Here is a 14,568-nt window from a genome sequence, read left to right on the forward strand (position 1 = left end):
ATTGTTATTTTGTAGCCACTCTGATATTAAATTGCAATTAAAACTTAATAGGTATGTTTTGGTATATATGGATTTCATGCAATATCATTAAGACAGTCACCTGCATTGAAAAAAAAGCATAACTTCTGGTGGAGCCATTTGTGCAGTATCAAGCAAGAATAAAGGGAACATCTCCAGTAATTATATGGATGAAATAAAGCCCAGATGAGACTTGAAACCACAATCCCTAGCTTAGGAGGCCAGTGCCTTATCCATTAGGCCAGTGGGGCTTAGTAACATCTTTGTGTGAAACTGATTTTTTCATTAGTATAATCATTAATTGTTGCGATATAGGAAAGCCGTTTATTTGTGTTCTTTGCTTTACAAATCCCAGCATGAAATGTGATTGTACTAACCAGACCTAATAGTGTGGACCCTCATTTTACATTGCAGCAAAACAGATTGATGCAACTCTTTTACCAATAAAGAGGTAGTCTTTTGCATTCCATTTTGTTGACTAACTAAAGTAATGTTTACAGTGCATATGAACCAAAGCAGATGTGTGTACTGGTACCTTAAAAACAGTCATGTTTGTGATTTTTTTCTGCCTTCATATCAGGATGTTCAGGTAGCAGATGATAATCATTAACTGATGACATTAGAAAAAAAATTACATTTGCTCCAGGTGAGGCTTGAACTCACAACTTCGGCATTGCTCAACAGATACTGTCTTATAAGTACCGCGCGCTAACCGATTGCGCCACAGGAGCACATGTTCAAATTGTGTTATTTTTAGTTGAGTGATTTTAGCATCGAGTTGACTAAGTATATTAACTTGGTTTATTAATTTTAAATTAGTTACTTTTTAAATCCACTAAACTACTGCACCCAATACTAAAGTACCTAATAAAAGTAATATTCTAATCATAACCGATTGCACCACAGGAGCACATGGTCAAAGTGTATTATTTTTAGTTGAGTGATTTTAGCATCGAGTTGACTAAGTATATTAACTTGGTTTATTAATTTTAAATTAGTTACTTTTTAAATCCACTAAACTACTGCACCCAATACTAAAGTACCTAATAAAAGTAAAATTCTAATCATAAGTTAATCAATTATATTGTGCATTTGTGTTATTGCCCAGTTTTATGTATCCTTAGGTGTATATTGCAATGAATTCATGCCATTGCTGTACAGTTCAATATTATCAAAATTGTAAAATAATTCCTGTTTATAAATAATTCCTGTTTATTTATCTTAAATAATATTTGCTATAAATATATGTAACTTCAATGTTGCATAGGGAAAATATACACTATAATACCAAAAAGTGCAGTATCTTTAAATAAAAATAAGTTTAATCTCACTTGTGCTCTATATTTAAAGGTAAACATTGTTTTTTTGGTCTGTAGCACCTAAATTGACATGGATGAAAGGACTTCAAGAAACCCATCAGCAATTGCCATAGACATTGTTATTTTGTAGCCACTCTGATATTAAATTGCAATTAAAACTTAATAGGTATGTTTTGGTATATATGGATTTCATGCAATACCATTAAGACAGTCACCTGCATTGAAAAAAAGCATAACTTCTAGAATGAGAATGAGCATCAAAGGAACATGCATCCTAGATGAGACTTGAAGCCACTGTCCCAGGTGATAGCAAACTTATCCGGAAACTAATCCACAATGTCATCAGGATAAATGTCTGCTTTTAGATACAGGGCCATAATTTTGCAAGCTGAACAGTACCGGATTGTTAAGCAGATAAAAGTTTCTGGTGGAGCCATTTGTGCAGTATCAAGCAAGAATAAAGGGAACATCTCCAGTAATTATATGGATGAAATAAAGCCCAGATGAGACTTGAAACCACAATCCCTAGCTTAGGAGGCCAGTGCCTTATCCATTAGGCCAGTGGGGCTTAGTAACATCTTTGTGTGAAACTGATTTTTTAATTAGTATAATCATTAATTGTTGCGATATAGGAAAGCCGTTTATTTGTGTTCTTTGCTTTACAATTCCCAGCATGAAATGTGATTGTACTAACCAGACCTAATAGTGTGGACCCTCATGTTACATTGCAGCAAAACAGATTGATGCAACTCTTTTACCAATAAAGAGGTAGTCTTTTGCATTCCATTTTGTTGACTAACTAAAGTAATGTTTACAGTGCATATGAACCAAAGCAGATGTGTGTACTGGTACCTTAAAAACAGTCATGTTTGTGATTTTTTACTGCCTTCATATCAGGATGTTCAGGTAGCAGATGATAATCATTAACTGATGACATTAGAAAAAGAATTACATTTGCTCCAGGTGAGGCTTGAACTCACAACCTCGGCATTGCTCAACAGATACTGTCTTATAAGTACTGCGCGCTGACCGATTGCACCACAGGAGCACATGGTCAAAGTGTATTATTTTTAGTTGAGTGATTTTAGCATCGAGTTGACTAAGTATATTAACTTGGTTTATTAATTTTAAATTAGTTACTTTTTAAATCCACTAAACTACTGCACCCAATACTAAAGTACCTAATAAAAGTAAAATTCTAATCATAAGTTAATCAATTATATTGTGCATTTGTGTTATTGCCCAGTTTTATGTATCCTTAGGTGTATATTGCAATGAATTCATGCCATTGCTGTACAGTTCAATATTATCAAAATTGTAAAATAATTCCTGTTTATAAATAATTCCTGTTTATTTATCTTAAATAATATTTGCTATAAATATATGTAACTTCAATGTTGCATAGGGAAAATATACACTATAATACCAAAAAGTGCAGTATCTTTAAATAAAAATAAGTTTAATCTCACTTGTGCTCTATATTTAAAGGTAAACATTGTTTTTTTGGTCTGTAGCACCTAAATTGTCAGTAAAGTCAGTGTCCAAAGAAATATAAAAAGCAGAAAATTACCCTTTTGATGACATGGATGAAAGGACTTCAAGAAACCCATCAGCAATTGCCATAGAGTTGTTATTTTGTAGCCACTCTGATATTAAATTGCAATTAAAACTTAATAGGTATGTTTTGGTATATATGGATTTCATGCAATACCATTAAGACAGTCACCTGCATTGAAAAAAAGCATAACTTCTAGAATGAGAATGAGCATCAAAGGAACATGCATCCTAGATGAGACTTGAAGCCACTGTCCCAGGTGATAGCAAACTTATCCGGAAACTAATCCACAATGTCATCAGGATAAATGTCTGCTTTTAGATACAGGGCCATAATTTTGCAAGCTGAACAGTACCGGATTGTTAAGCAGATAAAAGTTTCTGGTGGAGCCATTTGTGCAGTATCAAGCAAGAATAAAGGGAACATCTCCAGTAATTATATGGATGAAATAAAGCCCAGATGAGACTTGAAACCACAATCCCTAGCTTAGGAGGCCAGTGCCTTATCCATTAGGCCAGTGGGGCTTAGTAACATCTTTGTGTGAAACTGATTTTTTAATTAGTATAATCATTAATTGTTGCGATATAGGAAAGCCGTTTATTTGTGTTCTTTGCTTTACAAATCCCAGCATGAAATGTGATTGTACTAACCAGACCTAATAGTGTGGACCCTCATGTTACATTGCAGCAAAACAGATTGATGCAACTCTTTTACCAATAAAGAGGTAGTCTTTTGCATTCCATTTTGTTGACTAACTAAAGTAATGTTTACAGTGCATATGAACCAAAGCAGATGTGTGTACTGGTATCTTAAAAACAGTCATGTTTGTGATTTTTTTCTGCCTTCATATCAGGATGTTCAGGTAGCAGATGATAATCATTAACTGATGACATTAGAAAAAAAATTAAATTTGCTCCAGGTGAGGCTTGAACTCACAACCTCGGCATTGCTCAACAGATACTGTCTTATAAGTACTGCACGCTGACCGATTACACCACAGGAGCACATGGTCAAATTGTATTATTTTTAGTTGAGTGATTTTAGCATCGAGTTGACTAAGTATATTAACTTGGTTTATTAATTTTAAATTAGTTACTTTTTAAATCCACTAAACTACTGCACCCAGTACTAAAGTACCTAATAAAAGTAATATTCTAATCATAAGTTAATCAATTATATTGTGCATTTGTGTTATTGCCCAGTTTTATGTATCCTTAGGTGTATATTGCAATGAATTCATGCCATTGCTGTACAGTTCAATATTAGCAAAATTGTAAAATAATTCCTGTTTATAAATAATTCCTGTTTATTTATCTTAAATAATATTTGCTATAAATATATGTAACTTCAATGTTGCATAGGGAAAATATACACTATAATACCAAAAAGTGCAGTATCTTTAAATAAAAATAAGTTAAATCTCACTTGTGCTCTATATTTAAAGGTAAACATTGTTTTTTTGGTCTGTAGCACCTAAATTGTCAGTATAGTCAGTGTCCAAAGAAATATAAAAAGCAGAAAATTACCCTTTTGATGACATGGATGAAAGGACTTCAAGAAACCCATCAGCAATTGCCATAGACATTGTTATTTTGTAGCCACTCTGATATTAAATTGCAATTAAAACTTAATAGGTATGTTTTGGTATATATGGATTTCATGCAATACCATTAAGACAGTCACCTGCATTGAAAAAAAGCATAACTTCTAGAATGAGAATGAGCATCAAAGGAACATGCATCCTAGATGAGACTTGAAGCCACTGTCCCAGGTGATAGCAAACTTATCCGGAAACTAATCCACAATGTCAACAGGATAAATGTCTGCTTTTAGATACAGGGCCATAATTTTGCAAGCTGAACAGTACCGGATTGTTAAGCAGATAAAAGTTTCTGGTGGAGCCATTTGTGCAGTATCAAGCAAGAATAAAGGGAACATCTCCAGTAATTATATGGATGAAATAAAGCCCAGATGAAACTTGAAACCACAATCCCTAGCTTAGGAGGCCAGTGCCTTATCCATTAGGCCAGTGGGGCTTAGTAACATCCTTGTGTGAAACTGATTTTTTCATTAGTATAATCATTAATTGTTGCGATATAGGAAAGCCGTTTATTTGTGTTCTTTGCTTTACAAATCCCAGCATGAAATGTGATTGTACTAACCAGACCTAATAGTGTGGACCCTCATGTTACATTGCAGCAAAACAGATTGATGCAACTCTTTTACCAATAAAGAGGTAGTCTTTTGCATTCCATTTTGTTGACTAACTAAAGTAATGTTTACTGTGCATATGAACCAAAGCAGATGTGTGTACTGGTACCTTAAAAACAGTCATGTTTGTGATTTTTTTCTGCCTTCATATCAGGATGTTCAGATGATAATCATTAACTGATGACATTAGAAAAAAAATTACATTTGCTCCAGGTGAGGCTTGAACTCACAACCTCGGCATTGCTCAACAGATACTGTCTTATAAGTACCGCGCGCTGACCGATTGCGCCACAGGAGCACATGGTCAAAGTGTATTATTTTTAGTTGAGTGATTTTAGCATCGAGTTGACTAAGTATATTAACTTGGTTTATTAATTTTAAATTAGTTACTTTTTAAATCCACTAAACTACTGCACCCAATACTAAAGTAGCTAATAAAAGTAATATTCTAATCATAAGTTAATGAATTATATTGTGCATTTGTGTTATTGCCCAGTTTTATGTATCCTTAGGTGTATATTGCAATGAATTCATGCCATTGCTGTACAGTTCAATATTATCAAAATTGTAAAATAATTCCTGTTTATAAATAATTCCTGTTTATTTATCTTAAATAATATTTGCTATAAATATATGTAACTTCAATGTTGCATAGGGAAAATATACACTATAATACCAAAAAGTGCAGTATCTTTAAATAAAAATAAGTTAAATCTCACTTGTGCTCTATATTTAAAGGTAAACATTGTTTTTTTGGTCTGTAGCACCTAAATTGTCAGTAAAGTCAGTGTCCAAAGAAATATAAAAAGCAGAAAATTACCATTTTGATGACATGGATGAAAGGACTTCAAGAAACCCATCAGCAATTGCCATAGACATTGTTATTTTGTAGCCACTCTGATATTAAATTGCAATTAAAACTTAATAGGTATGTTTTGGTATATATGGATTTCATGCAATACCATTAAGACAGTCACCTGCATTGAAAAAAAGCATAACTTCTAGAATGAGCATGAGCATCAAAGGAACATGCATCCTAGATGAGACTTGAAGCCACTGTCCCAGGTGATAGCAAACTTATCCGGAAACTAATCCACAATGTCATCAGGATAAATGTCTGCTTTTAGATACAGGGCCATAATTTTGCAAGCTGAACAGTACCGGATTGTTAAGCAGATAAAATTTTCTGGTGGAGCCATTTGTGCAGTATCAAGCAAGAATAAAGGGAACATCTCCAGTAATTATATGGATGAAATAAAGCCCAGATGAGACTTGAAACCACAATCCCTAGCTTAGGAGGCCAGTGCCTTATCCATTAGGCCAGTGGGGCTTAGTAACATCTTTGTGTGAAACTGATTTTTTCATTAGTATAATCATTAATTGTTGCGATATAGGAAAGCCATTTATTTGTGTTCTTTGCTTTACAAATCCCAGCATGAAATGTGATTGTACTAACCAGACCTAATAGTGTGGACCCTCATGTTACATTGCAGCAAAACAGATTGATGCAACTCTTTTACCAATAAAGAGGTAGTCTTTTGCATTCCATTTTGTTGACTAACTAAAGTAATGTTTACTGTGCATATGAACCAAAGCAGATGTGTGTACTGGTACCTTAAAAACAGTCATGTTTGTGATTTTTTTCTGCCTTCATATCAGGATGTTCAGATGATAATCATTAACTGATGACATTAGAAAAAAATTTACATTTGCTCCAGGTGAGGCTTGAACTCACAACCTCGGCATTGCTCAACAGATACTGTCTTATAAGTACCGCGCGCTGACCGATTGCGCCACAGGAGCACATGGTCAAAGTGTATTATTTTTAGTTGAGTGATTTTAGCATCGAGTTGACTAAGTATATTAACTTGGTTTATTAATTTTAAATTAGTTACTTTTTAAATCCACTAAACTACTGCACCCAATACTAAAGTAGCTAATAAAAGTAATATTCTAATCATAAGTTAATGAATTATATTGTGCATTTGTGTTATTGCCCAGTTTTATGTATCCTTAGGTGTATATTGCAATGAATTCATGCCATTGCTGTACAGTTCAATATTATCAAAATTGTAAAATAAATCCTGTTTATAAATAATTCCTGTTTATTTATCTTAAATAATATTTGCTATAAATATATGTAACTTCAATGTTGCATAGGGAAAATATACACTATAATACCAAAAAGTGCAGTATCTTTAAATAAAAATAAGTTAAATCTCACTTGTGCTCTATATTTAAAGGTAAACATTGTTTTTTTGGTCTGTAGCACTTAAATTGTCAGTAAAGTCAGTGTCCAAAGAAATATAAAAAGCAGAAAATTACCCTTTTGATGACATGGAAGAAAGGACTTCAAGAAACCCATCAGCAATTGCCTTAGACATTGTTATTTTGTAGCCACTCTGATATTAAATTGCAATTAAAACTTAATAGGTATGTTTTGGTATATATGGATTTCATGCAATACCATTAAGACAGTCCCCTGCATTGAAAAAAAGCATAACTTCTAGAATGAGAATGAGCATCAAAGGAACATGCATCCTAGATGAGACTTGAAGCCACTGTCCCAGGTGATAGCAAACTTATCCGGAAACTAATCCACAATGTCATCAGGATAAATGTCTGCTTTTAGATACAGGGCCATAATTTTGCAAGCTGAACAGTACCGGATTGTTAAGCAGATAAAATTTTCTGGTGGAGCCATTTGTGCAGTATCAAGCAAGAATAAAGGGAACATCTCCAGTAATTATATGGATGAAATAAAGCCCAGATGAGACTTGAAACCACAATCCCTAGCTTAGGAGGCCAGTGCCTTATCCATTAGGCCAGTGGGGCTTAGTAACATCTTTGTGTGAAACTGATTTTTTCATTAGTATAATCATTAATTGTTGTGATATAGGAAAGCCGTTTAATTGTGTTCTTTGCTTTACAAATCCCAGCATGAAATGTGATTGTCCTAACCAGACCTAATAGTGTGGACCCTCATGTTACATTGCAGCAAAACAGATTGATGCAACTCTTTTACCAATAAAGAGGTAGTCTTTTGCATTCCATTTTGTTGACTAACTAAAGTAATGTTTACAGTGCATATGAACCAAAGCAGATGTGTGTACTGGTTCCTTAAAAACAGTCATGTTTGTGATTTTTTTTCTGCCTTCATATCAGGATGTTCAGGTAGCAGATGATAATCATTAACTGATGACATTAGAAAAAAAATTACATTTGCTCCAGGTGAGGCTTGAACTCTCAACCTCGGCACTGCTCAACAGATACTGTCTTATAAGTACCGCGCGCTGACCGATTGCACCACTGGAGCACATGGTCAAAGTGCATTATTTTTAGTTGAGTGATTTTAGCATTGAGTTGACTAAGTATATTAACTTGGTTTATTAATTTTAAATTAGTTACTTTTTAAATCAACTAAACTACTGCACCCAATACTAAAGTACCTAATAAAAGTAATATTCTAATCATAAGTTAATCAATTATATTGTGCATTTGTGTTATTGCCCAGTTTTATGTATCCTTAGGTGTATATTGCAATGAATTCATGCCATTGCTGTACAGTTCAATATTATCAAAATTGTAAAATAATTCCTGTTTATAAATAATTCCTGTTTATTTATCTTAAATAATATTTGCTATAAATATATGTAACTTCAATGTTGCATAGGGAAAATATACACTATAATACCAAAAAGTGCAGTATCTTTAAATAAAAATAAGTTAAATCTCACTTGTGCTCTATATTTAAAGGTAAACATTGTTTTTTTGGTCTGTAGCACCTAAATTGTCAGTAAAGTCAGTGTCCAAAGAAATATAAAAAGCAGAAAATTACCCTTTTGATGACATGGATGAAAGGACTTCAAGAAACCCATCAGCAATTGCCATAGACATTGTTATTTTGTAGCCACTCTGATATTAAATTGCAATTAAAACTTAATAGGTATGTTTTGGTATATATGGATTTCTTACAATACCATTAAGACAGTCCCCTGCATTGAAAAAAACCAAAACTTCTAGAATGAGAATGAGCATCAAAGGAACATGCATCCTAGATGAGACTTGAAGCGACTGTCCCAGGTGATAGCAAACTTATCCGGAAACTAATCCACAATGTCATCAGGATAAATGTCTGCTTTTAGATACAGGGCCATAATTTTGCAAGCTGAACAGTACCGGATTGTTAAGCAGATAAAAGTTTCTGGTGGAGCCATTTGTGCAGTATCAAGCAAGAATAAAGGGAACATCTCCAGTAATTATATGGATGAAATAAAGCCCAGATGAGACTTGAAACCACAATCCCTAGCTTAGGAGGCCAGTGCCTTATCCATTAGGCCAGTGGGGCTTAGTAACATCTTTGTGTGAAACTGATTTTTTCATTAGTATAATCATTAATTGTTGCGATATAGGAAAGCCGTTTATTTGTGTTCTTTGCTTTACAAATCCCAGCATGAAATGTGATTGTACTAACCAGACCTAATAGTGTGGACCCTCATGTTACATTGCAGCAAAACAGATTGATGCAACTCTTTTACCAATAAAGAGGTAGTCTTTTGCATTCCATTTTGTTGACTAACTAAAGTAATGTTTACAGTGCATATGAACCAAAGCAGATGTGTGTACTGGTACCTTAAAAACAGTCATGTTTGTGATTTTTTTCAGCCTTCATATCAGGATGTTCAGCTAGCAGATGATAATCATTAACTGATGACATTAGAAAAAAAATTACATTTGCTCCAGGTGAGGCTTGAACTCACAACCTCGGCATTGCTCAACAGATACTGTCTTATAAGTACTGCGCGCTGACCGATTGCACCACATGAGCACAATCGGTCTGTGCGCGGTATCATCTGCTACCTGAACATCCTGATATGAAGGCAGAAAAAAATCACAAACATGACTGTTTTTAAGGTACCAGTGCACACATCTGCTTTGGTTCATATGCACTGTAAACATTACTTTAGTTAGTCAACAAAATGGAATGCAAAAGACTACCTCTTTATTGGTAAAAGAGTTGCATCAATCTGTTTTGCTGCAATGTAACATGAGGGTCCACACTATTAGGTCTGGTTAGTACAATCACATTTCATGCTGGGATTTGTAAAGCAAAGAACACAAATAAACGGCTTTCCATTATCACAACAATTAATGATTATACTAATGAAAAAATCAGTTTCACACAAAGATGTTACTAAGCCCCACTGGCCTAATGGATAAGGCACTGTCCTCCTAAGCTAGGGATTGTGGTTTCAAGTCTCATCTGGGCTTTATTTCATCCATATAATTACTGGAGATGTTCCCTTTATTCTTGCTTGATACTGCACAAATGGCTCCACCAGAAACTTTTATCTGCTTAAAAATCCGGTACTGTTCAGCTTGCAAAATTATGTCCCTGTATCTAAAAGCAGACATTTATCCTGATGACATTGTGGATTAGTTTCCGGATAAGTTTGCTATCACCTGGGACAGTGGCTTCAAGTCTCATCTAGGATGCATGTTCCTTTGATGCTCATTCTCATTCTAGAAGTTATGCTTTTTTTCAATGCAGGTGACTGTCTTAATGGTATTGCATGAAATCCATATATACCAAAACATACCTATTAAGTTTTAATTGCAATTTAATATCAGAGTGGCTACAAAATAACAATGTCTATGGCAATTGCTGATGGGTTTCTTGAAGTCCTTTCATCCATGTCATCAAAAGGGTAATTTTCTGCTTTTTTATATTTCTTTGGACACTGACTTTACTGACAATTTAGGTGCTACAGACCAAAAAAACAATGTTTACCTTTAAATATAGAGCACAAGTGAGATTTAACTTATTTTTATTTAAAGATACTGCACTTTTTGGTATTATAGTGTATATTTTCCCTATGCAACATTGAAGTTACATATATTTATAGCAAATATTATATAGGATAAATAAACAGGAATTATTTATAAACAGGAATTATTTTACAATTTTGATAATATTGAACTGTACAGCAATGGCATGAATTCATTGCAATATACACCTAAGGATACATAAAACTGGGCAATAACACAAATGCACAATATAATTGATTAACTTATGATTAGAATATTACTTTTATTAGGTACTTTAGTATAGGGTGCAGTAGTTTAGTGGATTTAAAAAGTAACTAATTTAAAATTAATAAACCAAGTTAATATACTTAGTCAACTTGATGCTAAAATCACTCAACTAAAAATAATAGATTTTGACCATGTGCTCCTGTGGCGCAATCGGTCAGCGCGCGGTACTTATAAGACAGTATCTGTTGAGCAATTGCTTGATAGTGCACAAATGGCTCCACCAGAAACTTTTATCTGCTTAACAATCCGGTACTGTTCAGCTTGCAAAATTATGTCCCTGTATCTAAAAGCAGACATTTATCCTGATGACATTGTGGATTAGTTTCCAGATAAGTTTGCTATCACCTGGGACAGTGGCTTCAAGTCTCATCTAGGATGCATGTTCCTTTGATGCTCATTCTCATTCTAGAAGTTATGCTTTTTTTCAATGCAGGTGACTGTCTTAATGGTATTGCATGAAATCCATATATACCAAAACATACCTATTAAGTTTTAATTGCAATTTAATATCAGAGTGGCTACAAAATAACAATGTCTATTGCAATTGCTGATGGGTTTCTTGAAGTCCTTTCATCCATGTCATCAAAAGGGTAATTTTCTGCTTTTTATATTTCTTTGGACACTGACTTTACTGACAATTTAGGTGCTACAGACCAAAAAAACAATGTTTACCTTTAAATATAGAGCACAAGTGAGATTTAACTTATTTTTATTTAAAGATACTGCACTTTTTGGTATTATAGTGTATATTTTCCCTATGCAACATTGAAGTTACATATATTTATAGCAATTATTATATAGGATAAACAAACAGGAATTATTTATAAACAGGAATTATTTTACAATTTTGATAATATTGAACTGTACAGCAATGGCATGAATTCACTGCAATATACACCTAAGGATACATAAAACTGGGCAATAACACAAATGCACAATATAATTGATTAACTTATGATTAGAATATTACTATTATTAGGTACTTTAGTATTGGGTGCAGTAGTTTAGTGGATTTAAAAAGTAACTGAATTAAAATTAATAAACCAAGTTAATATACTTAGTCAACTTGATGCTAAAATCACTCAACTAAAAATAATGCATTTTGACCATGTGCTCCTGTGGCGCAATTGGTCAGCGCGTAGTACTTATAAGACAGTATCTGTTGAGCAATGCCGAGGTTGTGAGTTCAAGCCTCACCTGGAGCAAATGTAACTTTTTTTCAAATGTCATCAGTTAATGATTATCATCTGCAACCTGAACATCCTGATATGAAGGCAGAAAAAAATCACAAACATGACTGTTTTTAAGGTACCAGTACACACATCTGCTTTGGTTCATATGCACTGTAAACATTACTTTAGTTAGTCAACAAAATGGAATGCAAAAGACTACCTCTTTATTGGTAAAAGAGTTGCATCAATCTGTTTTGCTGCAATGTAATATGAGGGTCCACACTATTAGGTCTGGTTAGTACAATCACATTTCATGCTGGGATTTGTAAAGCAAAGAACACAAATAAATGGCTTTCCATTATCACAACAATTAATGATTATACTAATGAAAAAATCAGTTTCACACAAAGATGTTATTAAGCCCCACTGGCCTAATGGATAAGGCACTGTCCTCCTAAGCTAGGGATTGTGGTTTCAAGTCTCATCTGGGCTTTATTTCATCCATATAATTACTGGAGATGTTCCCTTTATTCTTGCTTGATACTGCACAAATGGCTCCACCAGAAACTTTTATCTGCTTAACAATCCGGTACTGTTCAGCTTGCAAAATTATGTCCCTGTATCTAAAAGCAGACATTTATCCTGATGACATTGTGGATTAGTTTCCGGATAAGTTTGCTATCACCTGGGACAGTGGCTTCAAGTCTCATCTAGGATGCATGTTCCTTTGATGCTCATTCTCATTCTAGAAGTTATGCTTTTTTTCAATGCAGGTGACTGTCTTAATGGTATTGCATGAAATCCATATATACCAAAACATACCTATTAAGTTTTAATTGCAATTTAATATCAGAGTGGCTACAAAATAACAATGTCTATGGCAATTGCTGATGGGTTTCTTGAAGTCCTTTCATCCATGTCATCAAAAGGGTAATTTTCTGCTTTTTATATTTCTTTGGACACTGACTTTACTGACAATTTAGGTGCTACAGACCAAAAAAACAATGTTTACCTTTAAATATAGAGCACAAGTGAGATTTAACTTATTTTTATTTAAAGATACTGCACTTTTTGGTATTATAGTGTATATTTTCCCTATGCAACATTGAAGTTACATATATTTATAGCAAATATTATTTAAGATAAATAAACAGGATTTATTTTACAATTTTGATAATGTTGAACTGTACAGCAATGGCATGAATTCATTGCAATATACACCTAAGGATACATAAAACTGGGCAATAACACAAATGCACAATATAATTGATTAACTTATGATTAGAATATTACTTTTATTAGCTACTTTAGTATTGGGTGCAGTAGTTTAGTGGATTTAAAAAGTAACTAATTTAAAATTAATAAACCAAGTTAATATACTTAGTCAACTTGATGCTAAAATCACTCAACTAAAAATAATAGATTTTGCGCATGTGCTCCTGTGGCGCAATCAGTCAGCACGCGGTACTTATAAGACAGTATCTGTTGAGCAATGCCGAGGTTGTGAGTTCAAGCCTCACCTGGAGCAAATGTAAATTTTTTTCTTATGTCATCAGTTAATGATTATCATCTGCTACCTGAACATCCTGATATGAAGGCAGAAAAAAAATCACAAACATGACTGTTTTTAAGGTACCAGTACACACATCTGCTTTGGTTCATATGCACTGTAAACATTACTTTACTTAGTCAACAAAATGGAATGCAAAAGACTACCTCTTTATTGGTAAAAGAGTTGCATCAATGTGTTTTGCTGCAATGTAGCATGAGGGTCTACACTATTAGGTCTGGTTAGTACAATCACATTTCATGCTCGGATTTGTAAAGCAAAGAACACAAATAAATGGCTTTCCTATATCGCAACAATTAATGATTATACTAATGAAAAAATCAGTTTCACACAAAGATGTTACTAAGCCCCACTGGCCTAATGGATAAGGCACTGGCCTCCTAAGCTAGGGATTGTGGTTTTAAGTCTCATCTGGGCTTTATTTCATCCATATAATTACTGGAGATGTTCCCTTTATTCTTGCTTGATACTGCACAAATGGCTCCACCAGAAACTTTTATCTGCTTAACAATCCGGTACTGTTCAGCTTGCAAAATTATGGCCCTGTATCTAAAAGCAGACATTTATCCTGATGACATTGTGGATTAGTTTCCGGATAAGTTTGCTATCACCTGGGACAGTGGGTTC

The 14,568-nt window shown here is 33.8% G+C and overlaps 5 non-coding genes across 5 annotated transcripts; 1 reads left to right on the top strand and 4 right to left on the bottom strand.

The window, feature by feature from the left end:
• Positions 1-656: 656 nt before the first annotated feature.
• Positions 657-749, bottom strand: TRNAI-UAU (transfer RNA isoleucine (anticodon UAU)). Its single transcript is given in 2 exon segments — positions 657-692; positions 712-749. It is a non-coding gene; the product is annotated as a tRNA-Ile (tRNA).
• A 1,543-nt stretch (positions 750-2,292) lies between these two features.
• On the bottom strand, positions 2,293-2,385 carry TRNAI-UAU (transfer RNA isoleucine (anticodon UAU)). The gene is given in 2 exon segments: positions 2,293-2,328; positions 2,348-2,385. It is a non-coding gene; the product is annotated as a tRNA-Ile (tRNA).
• A 2,923-nt stretch (positions 2,386-5,308) lies between these two features.
• On the bottom strand, positions 5,309-5,401 carry TRNAI-UAU (transfer RNA isoleucine (anticodon UAU)). Its single transcript is given in 2 exon segments — positions 5,309-5,344; positions 5,364-5,401. It is a non-coding gene; the product is annotated as a tRNA-Ile (tRNA).
• Positions 5,402-6,813: 1,412 nt separating this feature from the next.
• On the bottom strand, positions 6,814-6,906 carry TRNAI-UAU (transfer RNA isoleucine (anticodon UAU)). The gene is given in 2 exon segments: positions 6,814-6,849; positions 6,869-6,906. It is a non-coding gene; the product is annotated as a tRNA-Ile (tRNA).
• A 5,405-nt stretch (positions 6,907-12,311) lies between these two features.
• TRNAI-UAU (transfer RNA isoleucine (anticodon UAU)) lies at positions 12,312-12,404 on the top strand. Its single transcript is given in 2 exon segments — positions 12,312-12,349; positions 12,369-12,404. It is a non-coding gene; the product is annotated as a tRNA-Ile (tRNA).
• The last annotated feature ends 2,164 nt before the right edge of the window (positions 12,405-14,568 follow it).

The sequence above is a fragment of the Taudactylus pleione genome, unplaced genomic scaffold, assembly GCF_031769625.1.
Source record: "Taudactylus pleione unplaced genomic scaffold, aTauple2 ptg000473l, whole genome shotgun sequence".
Lineage (NCBI taxonomy): Eukaryota > Metazoa > Chordata > Amphibia > Anura > Myobatrachidae > Taudactylus > Taudactylus pleione.